Here is a 23588-nt window from a genome sequence, read left to right as displayed (position 1 = left end):
ATATGAAATATATGGAGATAACGATCAGTGTTCAAGCTCAAAAGTCCATTAAACAATACAAAATAGGAGCAGAGCAAACACGGACCTCCAAAGCATCAGAGGTGGGATCAGGTGCCATGGAGAAGTAAACATCCCCTGCCGACCGGTCTCACCCGCCATGTGCTCCTTGTCATGATCGGAAAATAACGGTAAAATCCGTCGACAATTCAGTTTGTAAATAATGGCCTAACAATTAGTATAAAAAACGTCAGTCAGCATTTGACTCAATGATAAATTGTATTTGCTGATAAGGTCATTGTATCGACCATAGAACTTACGAAATGATGACTTTAAACGAGACTACTGATATTCTTGTTTCATCAACTTGTTTGTTAATAATTTACCTCGTTTTGGAAATTGTACCTTCGTAGAGCATGAGCTTGCGTATCGAATCAACTGAGAGATATAAACCCCGTATGCAGGTGATATATACAAATTGATTTACTGCATTAATCCATCAGATTTATCTATATCTGAATAGACAGAATAATTGAATATTAATTTCAAAGTAAAATATTGTTTTCCACCTTTTTAACATAGATTATGGAAAGTAATTATATCTTAAAGCATTAAAAGGTAAAACTTACCTTTTAGGGAACTGTCTATTTCCAAATATTATATATAATTAAGTCAGCAGCAATATGTCTTCTCCATTTTAAATCTAAATCTAAATCTTGAGCTAAAACTGAATAAAACTCAGTACCCCACAATGACCAAACTTTAAACCAATGAAATCTATCCATTTCAAATTCTGACCATAGATGTATGTGTGGTCATGTAAAAGTACAAGTGTGGATCCAAAAGGTGTAAAGCTATGTCTCTAAATACCCAATCATATTAGTAAAGAATGAACAGAATGAAACTTTAATAGAAATCTTATCATTTATGCATATATGACATGTTTAATAGTTTATTTAGTTTATCAAGTTGATATTTTATATTTATTTTTTATCATTTAAAATCATTTAACTTTTATTATTTTAATAAAAGTACCTCTACTAGACATTTTCCATAAGATCCGTGGAGTTCAATAACAGATTCCGTGGAATTCCAAGGAAAACTGTTCCAGGGAATTCCGAGGAATTCTCGAGAGTATTGGGACGGAACTTTTTGTGAATTCTATGGAGTTTCAAATCTAGCCTGGAAAAGAGCGGAACAATGCCATAATAGAAATTCGCGGAAATAGCTGGAAATCTGTGGTTTTCCATGATATTTGGAAATTTATGGAATTCCAAGAAATTCCACTGAAATCCCAGAAAATACAATGAAAAACTGGAATACTTAAAATAGTTAGGGCCAAATAATTATAAAAAAACTTGACTAAATCATAATTTTTCATAAAACAAATCCATATTTAAAAAAAAAAATAAAAAATCATTGTTTGCTTTACAATGTGTTTTGGGACAAATATTGCAGACACATTTATACAGTATGTACAATGTAAGAAAATTTTTAAAAGTATTCTCAATGAACATATTTTACATCAAATGTTATTTAAAAAAAAAATGCACTAAAAATATCGTTATTGGAGGATGACCTTGGTAAAATTAATGATAATCATGTTATAATATACATGTATGTAGTAAAATTTAAGTCTGCATAAGAAACTGAAATCAAATGACTTTTCATTTTATTTGTCAACATATCCTTACACCCACAGAAAATCCTTTGTACCTTGCGTAATCTCAAGCATCCGACATTTCTTGATAATAAAACTAAACAGATTTTAAAACAATATTAATTATGACCTTTAGCTTCATTAAATAACCTTGGGAAAGGTCACTGAAACCTCAACAGGGTATACGTGCAACATTTATATACAGTTACAATGAATTTCAGGTAGTCCATGTACATTTATTGTACACAGTTAATGACTAGAGTGACACAAATATCTACTACACAAGTATATTTGGAAGATCCCATAAAATCAACACATGCTATTTTTCCCCCATTATGCCCAAAGATCTTATTTATGGAAGGTCCTAAACTTCTGAAGTGTTGGCTACGCAGTCACAGTTAAGGCTGCAATAAGGAGGCGGGGCCTAATTTATACGGGAAATGCTTACTATGACATCACACAAAATTATAAGTTCTTCAAATTACCACAAAATGAAATGATTTGCTATTTTTAACTTATGAATAGCTTTAAACTACATCAATACTAACTAGTGCATGCATTATTGTCGTTGGTTAAATCACACACAGCAATATATAAACAATTCACTGATCGCAATGCACTTGTCAATGTGACGTCATATCGGAAAATTTGACGCAGTTTGATTGCAGTGAGAGGCGGATCAAGTTATATTTATACAATGAAAAATGCATTTTGTAATTAAATAAAATATAAATTGTAGATATATAAGAGGCCATTAATTTGGAGGCGATGTCTGTTTTATGATTTTACTCATATACTTCCCGTACATTCCCTAGACAAGCGATACTGTCGTATATTTTTATGCAGATTCATTGAAGGGTAATAGAAGGGTAGTAATAAATCGATATATTGCAAGGGCATACCCTCAATGAATTATGACAAGCTTTTACACATAAACTCAAGAAGTATGAAAATATTTGAAAAGTGCTGCGAACCTGTTGAAATCTTGCAAATGAATTAATTATATCTATATTTAATGTACTTGACCAGCAAAATATTCAAAATACGGTCTAACAAATGTAATTTTAGCAACTAGATAGTAGAATCTATATAGGTTCCCAGCACTTTTCACAAACTACAAAGAGTGTTGAAAATAATTATATGTTAAACTTAAATTTTTAACTTGGTTATGCCCTTGCAATATTAGAATTTATAGATGACCTCAATACTTTAGGTATATTTGCTAAAATCACGTGACTGCCACATCACGTGACAAGTCTTAATAAGAAATCTAATCGTCCTCAACATTTAGTTTTCAACCACATTGCATTTGTCAGATAATAGTAAAGTCCTAAAAAGAAATGCCCATCCTTGTAAAGAATGTATTTTCTATCTAAAAAATTAGCCGATATTTCCATTTGGCACCTGAACTGTGCTGCGTAGAATCACTTCCTCACTGATATCCCATGAAATTCACTACTAATAAATCAATAACAGATGGTTCTGAAAAAAAATGTTACCGAAAGAAAAGCCTTGTCTCAGGGAATATCAGTATGAAATATGAAAGCCCTAGCAAAAAAAAAATGAATAGTTATGGCAAAGGTTAAAGTTTTTTGAAAAGTAAGTTAAATGTCATGGTCAAGTGGTCAAAATCAAAAGTGTCTTGTCACAAGTAATACACTTGTGAAATATGAAAGCTCTATAACCAACCATTCAGAAGTTATGTACAAGGTTAAATTTTTCAAAAGTAGGTCAAACTCTAAGGTCAAAGGGTCATTATTGTTGATATTGTCATAAGGAATACACATGTGAAATGTGAAAGCCTTTCACCAACCATTCAAAAGTTATGGAGAAGGTTTTTTTTTCCAAAAAAAGGTCAAACTCCATGGTCTAGGTCAAAGGATCATAATTATTCGTATCCAAGGGAAAGTCTTGTTACAAGGGATACACATGTGAAATAGGAAAGCCCTATCACCAACATTTCAAAAGTTATGGACAAGGTTGAAGTTTTTAAAAGTGGATCATAATCAAAGGTCAAGGTCAAAATGTCAAAATTATTGATATCCAGTGGAAGGTCTTGTCACAAGGAATACACCTATGAAGTATGAAAGCCAAACTTGAGTCCCCTTCACTCAAAGGTGCTTTGTAACAACTGACAAGTTTGGTTGAATTTAACCCCTCTCATTCATGAAAAGAAGTCAAAAATTTAAAATGTGAAAAGTTTACAGACGTACTTAAGTTCTGGGTGTAGTAAATCTGAAGATTGAGACAACTGGTTCCTACCTATCAATAGGAATCTAGGGGAGAAACACAGTGCAAGTAGTACCTAATACCCAGTCCCCATCTCTAGATGAAAGAGAAAATATAAGTAATATGTGATATACCCTCAGATATAGCTGTCCAATCATTAACTCAGACAGAGTTAAAAGGAAAACCTATATATCCCTTGTAAGAACCTGATCATACACGTTACATAGGAAATATCTTTGAAATCTTCTTCTCAAGAACAACTTAGCCATTAATAGTCATTTATATACAGAAGCAACCTTAGGTTTTGTTCAATTTATGACCTCCCAGGGGTTTGGGGCACAACAGAGGGTCAAGGTTTTGCATAAGAATATATAGGAATCATCTTGAAAAAATCTGATGCTCAAGAACAGCAAAGTCATGATTAGTCATATTATTATAGGAGCATCAACAGGTAGTGTAGATTCATATTTGTTCAAATTTACGGTGGGAAGGGTGGGGTCACAATGACCAATCAGATTTCCAAAGGAATACATAGGGAAAAAATCTTTAAAATTCTTTTGTTTAAGAACAGCAAAGCCATTATAAGTAATATTGATATATGCATGCTGAGGTAGTGTAAATTTAAGTCCCCCCTTAAAACTTTTCAAAATACTGAACTGATTTCTGCTTCTTCCTAGGCAGTGTGCTCAGGCGAGCGATGTGGCCCATGGACGTCTTGCCTATTGACAATAGTTACTTTCATTCATATGTCGATTCGATATATCCCAGTGAAAGTGAAATAAAAGACACCTCAGAATCTGACACATCTGTTTCATATTTTGGTACTTTACAAGAAAAAGACGTTAATGTTAACCGAACAACAAAACTTTATGACAAACGTGATGACTTCAACTTTTCTATCATCAACTTATTTATGTTACAATATACTAGTACCCTTATCAACTTCATATGGGTTTCATGTCCCCCATTTGATTCGATACGCCAGAGCATGCTCTACGTACGATCAATTTTTGAAACGAGCAATCTACTAACCAATAAGCTGATGAAATAAGGTTATCAACAGCCTCGTTTGAAGTCATCATTTCAAGTGCTATGGTCAATACAATGATCTTATAAGCAAATGCAGTATATCATTAGGTCAAATGTTGACTGACGTTTTCATACTAACTGTAAGGCCATTTTTACATACTGAATTTCCACAGAATTTCTCGTTTACCCGATCAAAACAAAGAGCATACGGCATATGTGATCGGTCGACAGGGGATGCTTAAAGGTCTTACGCAAGGAAATAGCCAATCAAAATGAACTTAGTCAATTGTAGTTATATATATACAGAAACAATTTCTTTTTCTTTTAGCATTTTCGGCAACTTTTTTTAGGTCTACAGTTTTAATTTTAGACTCATGTACTAGGAATATCATATCTTTAGCAGAATTGTGCCACTGAATTAAAGGGAACTCTTTTTTTAGATGCCCATGATGCAACTTCCTGGATGGTGTGTAGGCTGTTTGTCAACATGTGAAACCCACGTGTATTTCAGGGTAGGTATGTTTACACTCAATTTTCTTTCTTAAAAGCCGCATAAGGCGTATTTTTTCTGATCTCAAATTTTTGTCTCAGCATTAATCTTTATTTTCTCTTTCATGAATTATCTGCTGAGAGTCTAATTAATTAATTAATTTAATTAAAGCTACATAGTAACATATAGTGAAATCATTTCCTTGTGTGAGACCTAAAGAGGAACAGGTAACTCTCATTTTGACTACAGTTTCTTTGATTTCAGGAGTAGTCTCCCCTTTCAAAGATCAAAAATGGCGGATATATAATGCGGCATGCAGTCTGGTCATCAATGGAGAGTTTCGACACCCGTATACCCGTATTTCTACCAATCACCTCTGAACCTTTGTTGTGTTCATCAGACAGGTAAGAAAAACAAGATTATTAATTAAAATAATTTTAATGAGATAAATAATTAAGAATAAAACATATTTACATGCACAGACTCCCTCGTATAAGAAAATGTCACATTTTACACATACAATTATACATCATTACCAGGTAATTTACATATCCACATTTTCCACATTTACACAGTTGAATAGATTCAGTGCATAATAATACATAGCAACAATTTTTACATGTAAGACAATTCACAAAATATTTATTAAATACAAATTTCATACATTTAAATTAAATACACAGCATCAATGCCCCCCCCCCCCCCCCATCCCCTTTACAATCTTACAACTTCCTTTTTAATTTTGGATCTGTTGGTGATTCACATTAAGTGTCTTTAGATTTTTTATCGTACTCTAATATCTTTTAGATCTATAGTATTTTCTTTGAGATTTATATTTTAACAGGTTTTGTTTCATTTTAAAGTAATTTTGCCTATTTGTTTTGTTGTTTTAGATGATGGACAACTCTACTTCCTTTTAAAACAGGTGCCCCTACAGATTCATAAAGTTCCAATGTTGAGTTTCCATGACCCCTATTCAGTGAGTGCACAACTTTATGTATTCTGCTTTCAAAATTTCTACTACTTGTAATAAATTTTGGATTTGATTTTAAATATGCCCTATTCACAGATTCAGATTTTTGTGTACAAGTATGATATTTAATTCTATCAAGATTACTTGGTCCTAAAGTCAAATTTATACAGTCTTTTAACAAAAATTTGTCATCTTCTTTCATGTTTAATTCAAAGTCCCTAGGCAACACTGAAGATTTCCACTTATTGCTTTTCAGTCCATGACAGGAAAAGGAGTAAAGTTGACAGGACTTTCCGCACTGTCCTTGGTAGCAGCTTATGATGGAACCAACAGCAGTGGACATAGCGCGCTTCATCAAAGGTAAGTCTCCGGAGTAGTGTTTGTAGCAATTCTCGTACTCTGTCCTGCATCGAAACTTCAGGTCCAAGGCAAATCTTCTCTGCATGGATTCTCTTATGGCTTTGGTTCTTCCCGGAAACATGTGATTGCTGAATGGAGCCTTAGCAGTCTGATGTTGATGCAACCATTTTGGTCCCTTTTTTGGCATGATTATTATTTAACTGTACACTTGTAGACTTTCTCTAATAATATGCTATTGTATGTAGTGCACATTCTTAAGTATTGTAAACTTTTGTGTTGTTTATTTATTTTAGAGCTGCCTGGTCTTCTAAGAGAAACTCCATTCTTTGATGACTGATGGAAAAGCCTCACCCCCCCCCCTCCCACTGCTAAAGAACCCCTTATCTTAATCACCAGCCATTAATCAGTGATCACTGTTATCAAAGCTCCAAGGTACATTATTGAAGTCTCTTTTAACACCATTTTTTCCAGTCTCTGACTTTGTTTTAGAATTAAGATTTTCAATTTTTTGCTAATTAATTCCTTATAAATCAGTAAACTTCCTGTTTCTTAGCTAATTAGAGCTTATTAATTAGAGTTGAAAAAAATTTTAAGCAGATAACCAAAAACCCCAACACATCAGCTTGCATTTCATTCCAATTTTTTGTCTCAATAATTCACTCATAAGATTTTTTTAAGTTTTGAAATTAATATACTGTAGATGAATTTGTATGGAAATTTAGCCTAAAATTCAATAATCTGTTAGGAAGAGTTATCTCCTATTTTTCATCCCTTAAGGACAAAGATAAATTCTGATGCACTAGTATGTGAAAGATAAATAACTAAGAGACATTTTATGCAAATTTCATTTAATTTCATTAACTTTTAGTTGTCTTAAAGGTCTTACGCAAGGAAATAGCCAATCAAAATGAACTTAGTCAATTGTAGTTCTATATATACAGAAACAATTTCTTTTTCTTTTAGCATTTTCGGCAACTTTTTTTAGGTCTACAGTTTTAATTTTGGACTCATGTACTAGGAATATCATATCTTTAGCAGAATTGTGCCACTGAATTAAAGGGAACTCTTTTTTTAGATGCCCATGATGCAACTTCCTGGATGGTGTGTAGGCTGTTTGTCAACATGTGAAACCCACGTGTATTTCAGGGTAGGTATGTTTACACTCAATTTTCTTTCTTAAAAGCCGCATAAGGCGTATTTTTTCTGATCTCAAATTTTTGTCTCAGCATTAATCTTTATTTTCTCTTTCATGAATTATCTGCTGAGAGTCTAATTAATTAATTAATTTAATTAAAGCTACATAGTAACATATAGTGAAATCATTTCCTTGTGTGAGACCTTAACCGTCCATGGAATTTGATCCTTTTTCTGAAGTTTTTGGAGGTCCGTGTTTGCTCTTCTCCCGATTTGTATTGTTTAATGGACTATTAGCTTGATTGATTCATTGATTGATTGTGTGTTGTTTTACGTCCCGTTCGAGAATTTTTCACTCATAATAGAGACGTCACCATATACCAGTGAAGAGCTTCAGATTTAGATCTTTAGTCGGCACTCGGGGCCATTGAGCAGTGAGAGTTCTTCATCGTGCCAACGCCTACCGTAACATGGGGCCTCGGTTTTTTAAGTTCTCATCCAACTTTAACTAAGCTACGGTGAGGGTAACTATGAGCATGGATACTGTTCGTAATCTACATACTTCATATAACTTTGCCTTTTTGTGGTACACAAGTATTCTGATATTTGGTAGAACCATACGACTTATTTATAAAAACACAACATTTAATTTTATGACAGAGAGGTGACAAATATGATTTATTTCAAGAAATATATATATACATGCAATATGTGAGAAGGTACTGACAACACAAGATAAAATGAAACAAGATCGAAGTGTATTATCTAATTTAGCTGTTTATTATTACATAAATTCCAGTTTATCACAAGATTTTGTATCAAAATTCAGAGTAGTGATCGAGATCCAAAATTTCCGTTTCTGGATTATACTCCACTTTTAATTACTTTTTTAATTTGATCTTATTAACGTTTTTGGCAATGATACTGATTCACGTAAAGACAATGATTAATACCTTATACATGATCCATTTTACTTATAAAACAAATAGATAAGCATAACGATCGAAATCATTATTTGATCTTAATTTTATCAAAAGTGCATTAGAAAAAAGAATAAGTTGTATTGCCAACTCAAAAAATTACTGACGAAAAAGTCAAACTATGGACATAAACTGCAAAATAGGGTAACCAAAATCCCTATATGGAGTGTTAGCTCATACTTGATGCAATTATTAAGGGGAGATACATTTTAGTACATAGTAGGACTGGGATTTTAAGATTTATGTAGAAAGTTTAAATTTATTTTGAATTACTTATTATAAGAAGGTGATCCATTAGCAATGAGCTAATTTACAAGTAACTAATTAAAGCTGAACACCACTGGTAAATAGGCATGCGCCATATTCTGTTATACTACTAGTATCAATAATATCAGCACTGGGGTATACCCTTCGCATTCATTGCACCTGACTGCTTTATAGTCGCCGGTATCGGCCTGGAATGGATTACTTTCTTCTATCATATAATTTGCAAATTGCATTAAGATGAAAGATATGTGTAAAGAAATGTATTTGGTGATGCAGTTTTGTATTCAGAAAACTTTTTTGTTAGAGCATTGAAGGAAAAAAAGTGCTTTATTTATTTCTTTTTTAAATTTCCTGTTGATGCATTGAAATATTGATAAAATATAGCAGAAGTATTACGGAAATTAAAAAAAAACATAGTAAGAAAAATTGTACGAAAAAAAAATTATGGAGATAGAAAAAAAAAGATAAACAATGTTTTTTGGTGTTGCTTCGATATTCTGGTAAATGAGGGAAACACAACAGTGCAATAAGAACTGTAACTCTTCCTTATTACACACGTCATCCTGTCGTAGACATGTCAAGCCACCAGATCAATAAGGAAGAGGTAGGTACAACTTTAATTAGGTCCCTATACTTTAACAAATTAGAATGTATAATTCTGAAAAGGTTTTTATGATAACAATCCTTTTTTATAACCATATGTTTCCAAACAATTTGTCAGGCTCGACGTTCTAATACTCTAAAAAAGAATGATAAGCTTTCAGTGATACTGTACAGTACGTGTTCATAAATTGGCGTATTTGAAATTTAGCGCTATCACTGGACATGAAGTTGTTGGCGAAATCATGAATACGCGCTATACATGGTCGTGCCGTATATTGTATTTATGAATGATTTCTTAGCCATATACTCATGAATGAGCGCATTGTTGTCTGCGCAAAAGCTGCTAAAATATGAAGCCCGCTTTTTAAAGCACACATACAGTATTATCTACAGTAGTTATTCATTTATTTCACTGTTTTTGTGTGAACATAAGAAATGCAAACGCACTCAGCTGAAATAAAAAAAATCATATTCGTTCTATCAGAACACGATATATATTTATTTTCCTTGCTTATCTGCTATTTGGGGTTCAATTTTAAAACAACTGCTGTACAGAGGCCCATTTAGCACGACAAACATTTTTTGAATTGCACTTAAAGAATTCTCAAATTTGCTAAAACAATAGAACATTTCTTGGTTTGTTATCAAGAATTTTATCTGTTAAAACACATTTGCTAGAGCTACATGAAAAAAATGTCTACTAAAGCATGTCTATGTGAAGTACACTTCAATAACACTCATAAACCAAAACGAAAACCTTATGTTTACATTTTACCTCTTTAAAAACAGCAAAACTGGACTTGGTATTTGTATTTCTTGCTGCCCTTAATCTATAATTTTTTTTATATCTCGCTCGTCCCATTGTGCCATTGTGACCTCACTTTAAAACGGGTTTCTCCGTGTATATTTCTTCGCGTGCCTATATATGAAAATGGAACATAATATATGAAAATCTGGAGATAGTTAGTATGGGCAGTTATCTCTGCAAGCATGCAGTTCAATCGAGAACAGGTGTCAGCATGTTCATAACTGACACAACACTTACTTGTAAGTTACTTAGCAAACTGAATTTCTGCCGAAATATCCCAAAGGATGAATGACGAATTCAGTATTATACAACATACAAAATCACTTATAATTCAATACATTGTTATTAAATTATTTTCTTACATTATCCCTATTCCATTTCAAAATGTTACTCCAGAGAAAGACTTCTGAAAAGGTAATTATTAGTAAATGTTGAATAGTTAAATTCACAACTTAAAATAATCATTAAAATACACTTTTAAATATAATTTAACATAATATTTTCAACTGTTTTTACTTTTCTGTCGATAGAAATTTTTTAAAAATTGTTACTAAAAGATCCCCGTATTCAATGATATTGTTTTCATTCATCCAAATTTTTTTGTGATGAAAGTTAAAAAGATGTACCCCTTTTAAAGGAAGTGTTATAATCAGATATAAAAATTGTATATGAAATGGCTTACATGTAAAATGCGCAAAACAATCAATTATCTAATAATAAAATGAATATGTACGAGTTGATCTATATCAACTCGAATTACCATTGACAACACATTTAGCAATCCAGTCAATCCAATTAAGTTTAATATATCGTACCTATACTGGATTCCTAAACTTCATAAAAATCCTCAAAAACGAAGATATATTGTAGGGTCCTTTAAATGTTCAACCAAGTTCCTATCCTTAATCCATCCCAAAATATTAACTGATGTGAAGGAGACACTTCAGACGCATTATATTACAACATATTCAGATAGTGGTATAAATCAAAATGTGGATTCTAAAAGAAAATTCAAAGAACCTCTGAAAAGCTTAAAATCTCAAACTTTTCAAACATCAATGTCATCAAAATTCATTGTTTTTATGCTAAATACAACCATTCTTCAGGACAAATTAAAGAGCAAGCTTTTTCACATCATGGACAAATGCTTTCAGAATAAAACTGGAACAAATAAGCTTTCATATATTCATTCTTAGTCATCTAAAATTTACTTTGTTAAAAATTATTCAGATTTTACATACAAGTACTCTGAAGTTGATATTCCAAAGATACTGGCGTTCCTCATTGACAATATCAATGTAGTCTTAGGAAACCAGGTCTTCAAACATTCTATTAGAATTTCCTAATTGTGCTAATTGTGCTCCTTCCTTAGCCGACATGATTTTGATTTACCCCAGTTAACTCAAGATAAAAGACACTACAGAGCCTGTCACATCTGTTACTTTTTTGCATGTTTTACTGCCTACTGATAATATAGGCCAACTAATAACTTAATTTTACTACAAAGTTATGACCTTAGATTTTCTATCGTAAATTTCCCTTATTTATTTATCGTGATATTCATACATCACTTGCATATGGAGTAAATGTCTCCCAACTGTTTCGATATGCAAGAGCTTGCTCTAATTACGAACAATTAAAGTTAACGGATCATAATTGTTCGAATCCAAGGGAAGGTCTTGTTACAAGGGATACACATGTGAAATATTAAAGTCCTATCACCAACCATTCAAAAGTTATGGACAAGGTTAAAGTTTTAAAAAGTGGATCATAATCAAAGGTCAAGGTCAAAAGGTCAAAACTATTGATATCCAATGGAAAGTTTTGTCACAAGGAATACACCAGTGAAGTATGAAAGCCAAACTTGAATTCCCTTCACTCATGGATGCTTTGTAACAACTGACAAGTTTGATTGAAAATGACCTCTCTCATTCTGGAAAAGAACTCAAAAATTTATAATTTGAAAAGTTTACAGACGTAATTAAGTTCTGGGTGTAGTAAATCTAAAGAAGATTGAGACAACTGGTCCTTATATATCAATGGGAATCCCCATCTCTAGACGAAAGAGAAAATTTAAGTATTATGTGATATACCCTCAGATATAGCTGTCCAATCATTAACTCAGACAGAGTAAAAGGAAAACTATATATCTCTTGTAAGAACCTGATCATACACGTAACATAAGAAATATCTTTGAAATCTCTTCCTGAAGAAGAACTAAGCCATTATTAGTCATTTTTGTACAGAAGCAACTTAGGTATTGTAGAATCAAGTTTCTTCAAATCTCCCAGGGGTTTGGGGCACAACAGAGAGTCAAAGTTTTGCATAAAAATATATAGGAATCATCTCGAAAAATTCTGAAGCTCAAGAGCAGCAAAGTCATGATTAGTCACATTATTATAGGAGCATCCACAGGTAGTGTAGATTCATATTTGTTCAAATTTACAGTGGGTGGGGTGGGGCCACAACGACCAATCAGATTTACATAATAATACATAGGAAAAAAATCTTTAAAATTCTTCTGTTTAAGAACAGCAAAGCCATGATTAGTAATATTGTTATAGAAACATGCTGAGGTAATATAAATTTAAGTCCTTCTTAAAACTTTTCAAAATACTGAACCGATTTCTGCTTCTTCCTAGGCAGTGTGCTCAGGTGAGCGATGTGACCCATGGACCTCTTGTCTATTAACAATAGGTACTTTCATTCATATGTTGATTCGATATATCCCAGTGAAAGTGAAATAAAAGATACCACAGAGTCTGACACATCTGTTTCATATCTGGGTACTTTACAAAGACGTTAATGTTAACCTAACAACAAAACTTTATGATAAACGTGATCACTTCAACTTTTCTATCGTCAGCTTGTTTATGTAACGATATACTAGTACCCTTATCACCTTCATATGGTTTTATGTGTCCCAGTTGATTCGATACGCCAGAGCATGCTTTACATACGATCAATTTTTAATCTATTAACCAACTAGTTGATGAAATAAGGTTATCAACAGCCTCGTTTGAAGTCATCATTCCAAGTGCTATGGTCAATACAATGATCTTATAAGCAAATGCAGTATATCATTAGGTCTAATCCTGACTGACGTTTTTCATACTAACTGTAAGACCATTTTTTACACACTGAATTTCTACGGAAATTCTCGTTTACTTGATCAAGACAAGGAGCATTTATTTAAACACAGCATTTAATTTTATGAAAGATAGTGAACAAATTTGATTTATTTCAAGAAATATACATGTACATGCAATATGTGAGAAGGTACTGACAACACAAGATAGAATGAAACAAGATCGAAGTGTATTATCAGTTATACAGTAAGTAAGTTTGTGATCTAATACAGAGTCATCTAGGATATGAAATGGAAATCCGTATTGGAAAAGCCGATTGAAGCATCTGGTTTAGCTGTTTATTATTACATAAATTCCATTTTATCACAAGTTTTTGTATCAAAATTCCGAGTAGTGATCGAGATCCGAAATTTCCGTTTCTGGATTATACTCCAAATTTAATTATTTTTTTTAATTTGATCTTATTAACGTTTTTGGCAATGATATTGATTGACGTAAAGACAATGATTAACATCTTATGCATGATACATTTTACTTATAAAACAAATAGATAAGCATAACAATCGAAATCATAATTTAATCTTAATTTTATCAAAAGTGCATTAGAAAAAAGAATAAGGTGTATTGCAACCTCAAAAAATTGCTGACAAGAAGCTCAAACTATGGACATAAACTGCAAAATAGCGTAATCAAAATCCCTATATGGAGTTTTAGCTCATGCATGATGCACTTATCAAGGGGGATAGGGAGGATACATTTTAGTACATAGTAGGACTGTGGTTTTAAGACTTATGTAGAAAGTTTAAATTGATTTTAAATTACTTATTATAAGAAGGTGATCCATTAACAATGAACTAATTCACAAGTAACTAATTAAAGCTGAACACGACTGGTAAATAGGCATGCGCCATATTCTATTATACTATCTACGATATCAGCACTGGGGTATACCCTTCGCATTCATTGCACCTGACTGCTTTATTGTCACTGGTATCGGCGTGGAATGGATTACTCTCTTCTATCATATAATTTGCAAAGTGCATTAAGATGAAAGGTATGTGTAAAGAAATGTATTTGAGGATGGCAGTTTTGTATTTAGAAAACTTTTTGTTAGAGTATTGAAGAAAAAAAAATGCTTTATGTATTGTTTTTAATTTCCTGATGATGCATTGAAATATTGATAAAATATAGCAGAAGTATGACGGAAATAAAAAAAAAACATAGTAAGAAAAATCGTACGAAAAATTTATAGAGATAGAAAAAAAATGATAAACAATGTTTTTTCGTGTTGCTTGTATATTCCGGCAAATGAGGGAAACACAACAGTGTAATAAGAACTGTAACTCTTCCTTGTTACACACGTCATCCTGTCGTAGACATGCCACGCCACCAGATCAATAAGGAAGAGGTAGGTACAACATTAATTAGGTCCCTATACTTTAACAAATTAGAATGTATAATTCTGAAAAGGTTTTTATGATAACAATCCTTTTTTATAACCATATGCTTCCAAACAATTTGTCAGGCTCGACGTCTTAGTACTCTAAAAAGAATGAAAAACTTTCAGTGATACTGTACGTGTACATAAATTGGCTTATTGAAAATTTAGCGCAATCACTGGGCATGGAGTTGCTGGGCATGGAGTTAAAATCATGAATTAGCGCTATAAATAGTCGTGCCCTATATTGTATTTATTAATGATTTCGTAGCCATGTTTATGAATGAGCGCATCGTTGTCTGCGCCAAAGCAGCTAAAATATGAAGCCCCTTTTTTATAGTACACGTACAGTATTTACTATATTCTATGTTTACTTAAGTAGTTATTCATTTATTTCACTGTTTTGGTGTGAAAATAAGAAACGCAAACGCACTCAGCTGAAATGAAAAAAAATCTTCATTCTATCAGAACATGACATATTTTGATTCTCCTTGCTTATATGATATTTGGTTTTCAATTTAAAACAACTGCTGTACAGAGGCCCAGTTAGTATGACAAACCTTTTTTGAATTCTACTGAAAGAATTCTCAAAATTGCTTAAACGAATAAAACATTTCTTAATTTGTTATCATGAATTTTATCTGTTATAACAAATTTGCAAGAACTGCATGAAAAAAAATGTCTATTAAAGCACTTCTATGTGGTGTAAATTTCATTAACACTCATAGAACAAACAAACAAACAAAAAAAACAAAAAAAAACAAACAAAAAAAAAAAAAAAACCAAAAAAAAAAAAAAAAAACAAAACATTATGTTGACATTTTACATCTTTAAAAACAGGAAAACTGCACTCAGTATTTGTATTTTTTGCTGTCCTAAATACTTTATATTTTTATTTCTCGCTCTCTCCATTGTGCCATTGTGACCTAACTTTAAAACGGGTTTCTCTGTGTATATTTCTTCGCCTGACTATACATGAAAATGGAACATAATATATGAAAATCTGGAGATAGTAAGTATGGGCAGTTCTTATCTCTGCAAGCATGCAGTTGATTCGAAAACAGGTGTCAGCATTTTCATAACAGACACAACACCTACTTGTATGTTACGTAGCTAACTGAATTTCTGCCGAAATATCCCAAAGGATGAATGACGAATTCAGTATTATACAACATATAAAATCGCTTATAATTCAATACATTGTTATTAAATTATTTTCTTAAATTACTGTACCCCTAATCAATTTCAAAATGTTATTCCGGAGAAAGACCACAGGAAAAATGTGGTATTTGCTTGTAAAAGGTGAATAATTAAACTCCCAAAATTGAAATAATCACGTTTTTAGTATGAATTTCACCTAATAGTTTTAACTGTCTTTACTTTATTGTCGATAGAATTTTTTTTAAGAATTATACCAGAAAGACCCCCCCCCCCCCCCCCCCCGATTTAATAATATTGTTTTCATCGATTCAAACGATTGAAAGGTGTGAAGATGTATCTCTTTTGAAGGAAGTGTAATAAACAGATGTAAAACTTGTGACCTACGTGGCTTAATGTAAAATGCACAAAACAATCAATTATATAATAATCAAATATATATGTACGAATTGAACTACATTAACTCGAAACACCATTGAAAGCACATTTGGTAATCCAGTCAATCGAATTAAGCTTATATATATCGTACCTAAACCGGATTCCTAAACTTCATAAAAGTCCTGAAAAACGAAGATATATTGTAGGGTCTAGTGAATGTTCAACCAGGCTCCTATCCTTCATCCATACCAAAATATCAATTGGTGTGAAGGAGACACTTCAGACGCATTATGTTACAACATATTCAGATAGTGGTATAAATCAAAATGTGGATTCTAAAAGAAAATCCAGAGAACCTCTGAAAAGCTCAAAATCTCAAAACTTTTCAAACATCAATGTCATCAAAACGCATTGTTTTCTATGTTTTATACAACTATTCTTCAGGACAAATTAAAGAGCAGGCTTTTTCACATCAAGTACGAATACTTTCAGAATAAAACTGGACCCCATAAGCTTTTATAAATTGATTCTTAGTCATCTAAAATTTACGTTATTAAAAATTATTCAGATTTTACATACAAGTACTCTGAAGTTGATATTCCAAAGATGCTGGCGTTCCTCATTGACAATATCAATGTAGTCTTTGGAAACAAGGTTTTCAAACAATCTATTAGAATTTCCTTATTGTGCTATTAATGCTCCTTTCTTAGCCGACATCTGTTACTTTTTTGCATGTTTTACTGACTACAGATAATATGGGCCAACTAATAACTTAATTTTACTACAGCAGGGCTCTAATTGGCGACTAATTTAGTCGCCATGGCGCCTAAAATTTTTGATTGGCGCCTAAAATTTTTCCATAAGTCGCCAAATTGACTTGGCGATCGTCAAATTCCGGAAATTTTCACATTTCTAACAATTTTTCTGAAAAAGCGAAAAGAAATTTAAAAGAAGAGGAAATTATTTTTAGCAATGGACATGTAGTATTTTCTGAGGCATGTCATTGGTCCCTATATTCTATTAAGGAGGCTGGGGGGGGGGGGGGTCAACAAATTAACCATCAGATATAACTTTTTTTTATAGATATGATATCTTAAGCTGTCAACTATCATTTGGCAAAGAAAAAATTCATACATTTTAGTTTTAAAATTTGTTCATTTTTGTATATCTTTATATGGAGCTCTTCTTCTAAAGGAGATCAATAAAGTCTAAAAATGGCCATGACCACCCAGTCCTCTTAACATTTAAAGTTGGCGCCTTAGAAAAATGGCCTGGCGACTAAAAATTTGCAATGGCGACTAAATTGTTTTGGTAAGGCGCCAGCTTGCGCCTAAATTTTAGAGGCCACTTACAGGCCTGTACAAAGGTTATGACTCATGATTTTCTATCGTAAATTTCATTATTTATTTAAAATAATATTCAAAAATCATTTGCATATGGTGTAAATGTCTTCCAACTGATTTGATACGCAAGAGCTTGCTCTAATTACGAACAATTGTAATACCGAGGCAAGCTTATGACAATTAAGTTAAAATTTCAAGGAATTCAACAACATCTTTAAGGACAGCTTTTTGCAAATTATACTGTCGTTTTAATGAAAAAACAAACTATTCTTAGGTCGAATTCTTTCAGTCATATTTCAGACAAATTGTCTGGTCTTTTCTTTTAAACTAAATTTGATTAAAAAGCGTTTGAAACTGTTTAAATGTCTGGCGAAAAAAGAAGATAGAGAATTCATATTTGAAATAAGCATTACCTATGACAGGTCGTTTTCGAACATGCTATGACTTTTGATCCCCTGACCCTGACTTTGAAGTTTGTATCATGAATTTCGACCCCCAGACCTTTAGCTTGAAGTTTGACCTACTTTTAAAAATTTTATCATTGGTTATAACTTCTTAATGATAGAAGATAGAGCATTCATATTTAAAATGTGTATTACCTGTGACAAGTCATTTTTAAACATACTATGACTTTTGTCCCTGTGTCCTTGAAATTTGACACACTTTTTAAAGTGTTTAACATGTGTTATAAATTTTGAATGACAGAAGATAGGACGTTCCTATGTGACAAGTGCATCACCTGTGTAAGGCAGTTTCTGAACAAAGTATGAAAATTGGCCCAATGACCTTGACCTTCAAGTCTGACTAATTTTCAAAAAAAAAAATCATTGCTGCCTACTTTTGAAGAACAAAGGTAGGGAGTTCATATTTGTCATGTGTTTTTCACGTGACAAGATCTTTACAAAAGTACTATGATTTTTATCCCTATGACTTTGAAGTTTGACCTGAGTTTGCTGATAACTTTTGAATGAGAAAATATAGGGCATTTATGTTTCAAAACCTTTCCAAATGTACTCTGGGTTTTGACATCATGACATTCAAGTTTAACCTACAGTCTTTATCATTTTTTTTACATTGGTAAACACTTTTGAACAAGAGAAGATAGGGCTTTCAAATTAGATGTACATTACCTACAACACCTCTCAAAAAGATCTATTAATTTTTTATTTCATGACCTTGATCTATAGGTTTGAAGGACACACAACAAGACTGTAAACATATGTCATAAAATCTTTGCATCCAAACCACTGACACCGAAAGCTAGGGACCACAATTAATTGAATTTGCTTTTTATCGCCACTCCTTCAAACCGTAATTAGTAGAGAAACCAAACCTTCAGAAACGTCTTTGAATCATTGAGAAGATTCTTGTGATTCTTGTGAAGATAATGTGAATCATTGCCAAGTGTTCTTTGTGCTATCAATAAAGCTAAAAACTGTGTTTTGTTTGCTTAAAGTCCAATCGAAAAATTGTCACTCATATTAAGACGCCACCACTTGCTGGTGGAGTGCTGGAAGCTTTTAACCTGTACTTGGCACTCAGGGCCTTGAGCAGTGAGGGATCTTTTATGTGGCACTGCAACAAGGGACCTAGGTTTAAATGGTCTCATCCGAAGAACCGGTCTCCACGACCCGTCGTGGAATACGAACCCGCGACGTAAGAAACAAATCCTTACTCCGCAATATTTGAGCAAACGCTCTGACCTCTGCACAAGTGGGCGACCCAAAAGCTTTTAACCTGTTAATTGAACAAACATGTGACCAATTGCAATGTAATCCTAGACCTTTGAACTTAAGAACTGGTCCAAATCAAAATGAAGGAAATTGAAATTTCCTAAAATTTTATTCCCCCCCCCCCCCCCAATTTTTAAAAAAATAATCAGTTTCTCACGATAAATCAAAATCTAGGCTTTTGATATCATAGTTAACTCCTTCTTCAATAAAAACGGAACTCGGAAATTTTCATATCTTGTGATTAATTATGAACAAAATTGTTAAAAATCAATTTGATTCTACACATAGAATACTCTGAAATTGATATTAAATGGAAGCTGGAGTTCTTCATGTAGTCTTTGGAGACCAGATCTTCCAACAAACTGTTGGAATTCCTATTTTACACTCATTGTACTCCTTTTATGACCGATCTATTTTTATATTCCTTTGAAGTAGAATTCCTTGATATACTTCTAAATGAGAACACTAAAACAATTGCTATAGCCTTTAACGCGTTTAAACGTTTTATAAATTAACAATAGGTACAAAAATGCACCAGTTATTATGTGCCAACTCTGTATATCCACGTAACCTTAAGTCTCCAAAGACTATGTACATAGAAGTTGTCAATAATCATGAGGGACTCCAGCATCCATTTAATATTAAATACAGAGTAATTATTCGTAGAATCAGAGTGGAATAAAGATACCGGAGAGTCTGTCACATCTGTTTCATATTTAGAAGATGTTTATACTTGCTGCAGACGATAATAACCAACTAACAACTTAATTGTATGACAACTGAAATGACTTTAGTTTTCCATCGTCAACTTTCCTTATTTCTGTAGTAATATTCCACTATCACCTGCACCTGGTGTTAACGTCTCCCAACTAATTTGATACTGAAGAGCGTGCTCTGAGCGCAGCTATTTAAAGGCTTCCAGGGCTTTAAAATGCATTCAAAGCATAGTATTGCGTCATAGTCATAGTAAAACTTGGGTTCAAACTATTTCACGAGAAGTTCAACTGACCGACACTTTTGAGGGTATTTTTACACTCAATATCGTAATTTGTATTGTTACAAAGCCGTGAAAATTTTTTCCAAGCACGATTCAGATAACAAAATTCTTTAACATATTTACACTCATAATAAATTCTGTCTGTAACCAAGGGTATAAAACAGTATATTTTAAAACTACACTTTGAACACGCTGAATTTCAGTCAAGTTTAATTAAGTAAACTGTTTAAAATATTCGGACATAAAAGATTAAAAAAATAAAATTAAGACACGTGAAGTTTGGAATAGTGGTCTGATATTTTACATGCAGTTTGAAATAAGGTTTATAACACTCTCTCCTTCATATAATATAACAGCTCAAGTTTGAAGTGACTTGACGTCATTTTCCATTATGACGTCATATATTTTTAGTTCATGGAAGAAGGCACAGATCTAGAGTGCCCTGCAATATTCTTTTGAATGCCATAACCTATATAGCTACAAGTACAATTAATTTTTAAACCGATGTAGGCTAATGACAGATAATTTGCTGTTACAAGGATTTCAACAACCTGGTTTAAATTCAGGATTTTGTACATTCTATTCTTTCAATATCCTTGTTAACAATTTTAATTTAACCTAACATTGGGTCGTATTTTGGCTGACATGTTTCAAACCAATTGTTATGCATTTGTTTTATACTAAATTTTTCTACGGATTATACCGTCTACCTAATCAATAGATAGGGCTCAAGGCGTACCTGATTCCATCTCAAGAATTTTCTGGAGGTCTTTGCCTATGCCATATTCAGCGATTTGTTTTGTTTGTATAGTTTTTTAATCGATCACTTTTCGTTATTGTCACCTTTTTTCATTCTTATAAAACAACAATGATACGCTCAAAAATTATATTAAAACGCTTGTTTGCTAAGATATTATCATAAATTCATTATTTAGTATATATACATATTTAGGAAGGTTTTACCAATATTTACATTGGGATCTTAACTGTACATAAAGATAAGTAATCCATAAATCTGTCAATTGTACAATGTATGCTTTTCAATACAATATTTTATGTTTTCAGATGGGAGCACCGGAAGTTACAAATTTTGTCAAGAAACTGGAATCTCTTTGCGAATGTACAATATGTTTCTGTATTTATGACGAAAATGCACATATTCCTCGAATGTTACCTTGCAATCATACATTTTGTACTGACTGTCTTTTGAAACTTTGCTCGCGACAAAAAATAATTTGTCCTCTGTGTAAACAAGTGCATGTTATAAACAAAGATATCCTGATTTTTCCAAAGGACAACATGAGACGTGAAATGCGAGATTTGGTAAATACCTTTGTTTCTCAAGTTTTTTGCAGTGATTGTCAGAAATATGAAAGCAGTTGTCATTTCTGTATTGATTGTAAGATTCGTGTTTGCTCTTTATGCTATGAAGAGAGAAGGAAAAATGTGTGTCAAAAACACAACTTTGACATAAGTAAAGATTCTTCATCTGTTGTTGATGATTTATCAGAAAAAATTATATGCCTGTCAGTATATGCCCCGTAAAAGGGCATGAGAAAAACGAACTTAAATTCTACTGTACGAACAATACATGCTGCAAGCCTGTGTGTGCCACCTGCATTTCCGAGGACCACATAAATCATACTTTTAAAACCGTACAAAATGAATACGAAACAAGGAAAAAAATTGTGCACAACAAATATCTAAAAACAAAAGAAAAGTTAGTAAAGGCTAAGGAAATATTGTCAAAAATGTGTAAAAAGCGTTTGGATATGATAGATTTAGATAGAAGAAACAGGGAAAAATTGACAGCTACCATTAGCAAGGCAACTCGGTATATAAAAGAATATGGACAAAGAGAAGAATTGAAGTCTTTTAAGACGCTATTTCGTAGTTTTTACCAAAGCGATATGACACAAGATGATTACCAATGTCTTAACATTTTGCTAAACGAGAAAAGACTGGCTGACGTAAAACGGGAAGAAAACATAAAAAGGAGCAACCGTTATATAAACAAATATAGGAAAGAAGTAAATAGGAAGTTTTCTGAAGAGCTGATCCCCAAACTAAACCAACTAAAAAAGGATCGGGAATTTCTGAGTAACTTCATCGATAATGCTGAAGAATGTTGTTTGATTTCAAAGCAAACAATTACATCAGGCAATGAAGTAAATTTTTTGAATCAGGAAAATTCACTGGGAAAAATTTTGGACAGTTTCATGGAGATTAATATCGAACTAGATGTTACAACTCTAATGTGCAATGAAGATTTTAAAATGAATGAAGAATTTGAGTACATAAAATTAAGACTTGATCATTTGATGGAACAACAAGGTGAGTCAGTGAAGATTCTGGTAAATATATGACGTTCATTTTTTTTGTCTTGATGATTTGAAGGACATATTTTAATATATTTTTATTTAAAAGATACACGTTAAATATTTTACCATTAAACAGCACTTTGATTTTTTTTGTACATGAAATATGGAGAAAACGAACAGCATTCAAGCTCATTGTCAATTTAAACAATATAAATCTGAAGCAGAGCAACCATGGGTCTCCAAAAACATCAGGGATGGGATCAGGTGTCATGGAGGAGTAAGCATCCCATGTCGACCTGTCACATCCGACGTGTGCTACCTGTCATGATCGGATGGACGGGAAAATCCGTAGAAATTTCAGTGTGTAAATAATGATATATCCCTTAGAAAACATTTTATAATGCACGTGTATGCCTGCCCTATAACTACTCAATATCTGATAATGATATTGCCCAAATACATGCATGCTCATTTGGTAACCGGTTAACCGGTCGAAAAACGCGACTAGTCAATGATATTATATATTGACTTTCATTAGGTCTTGATAACGATTTCGGTTCTTTCTAACAATAAAAAAAAATTCTTAAGGTTAGAATTATAG

This window comes from Saccostrea echinata, unplaced genomic scaffold (assembly GCF_033153115.1).
Source record: "Saccostrea echinata isolate AGI-Se365-2 ecotype Australia unplaced genomic scaffold, CSIRO_AGI_Sech_v1 ptg000033l, whole genome shotgun sequence".
In the NCBI taxonomy this organism is placed as follows: domain Eukaryota; kingdom Metazoa; phylum Mollusca; class Bivalvia; order Ostreida; family Ostreidae; genus Saccostrea; species Saccostrea echinata.
This window is presented reverse-complemented; position numbering follows the sequence as displayed.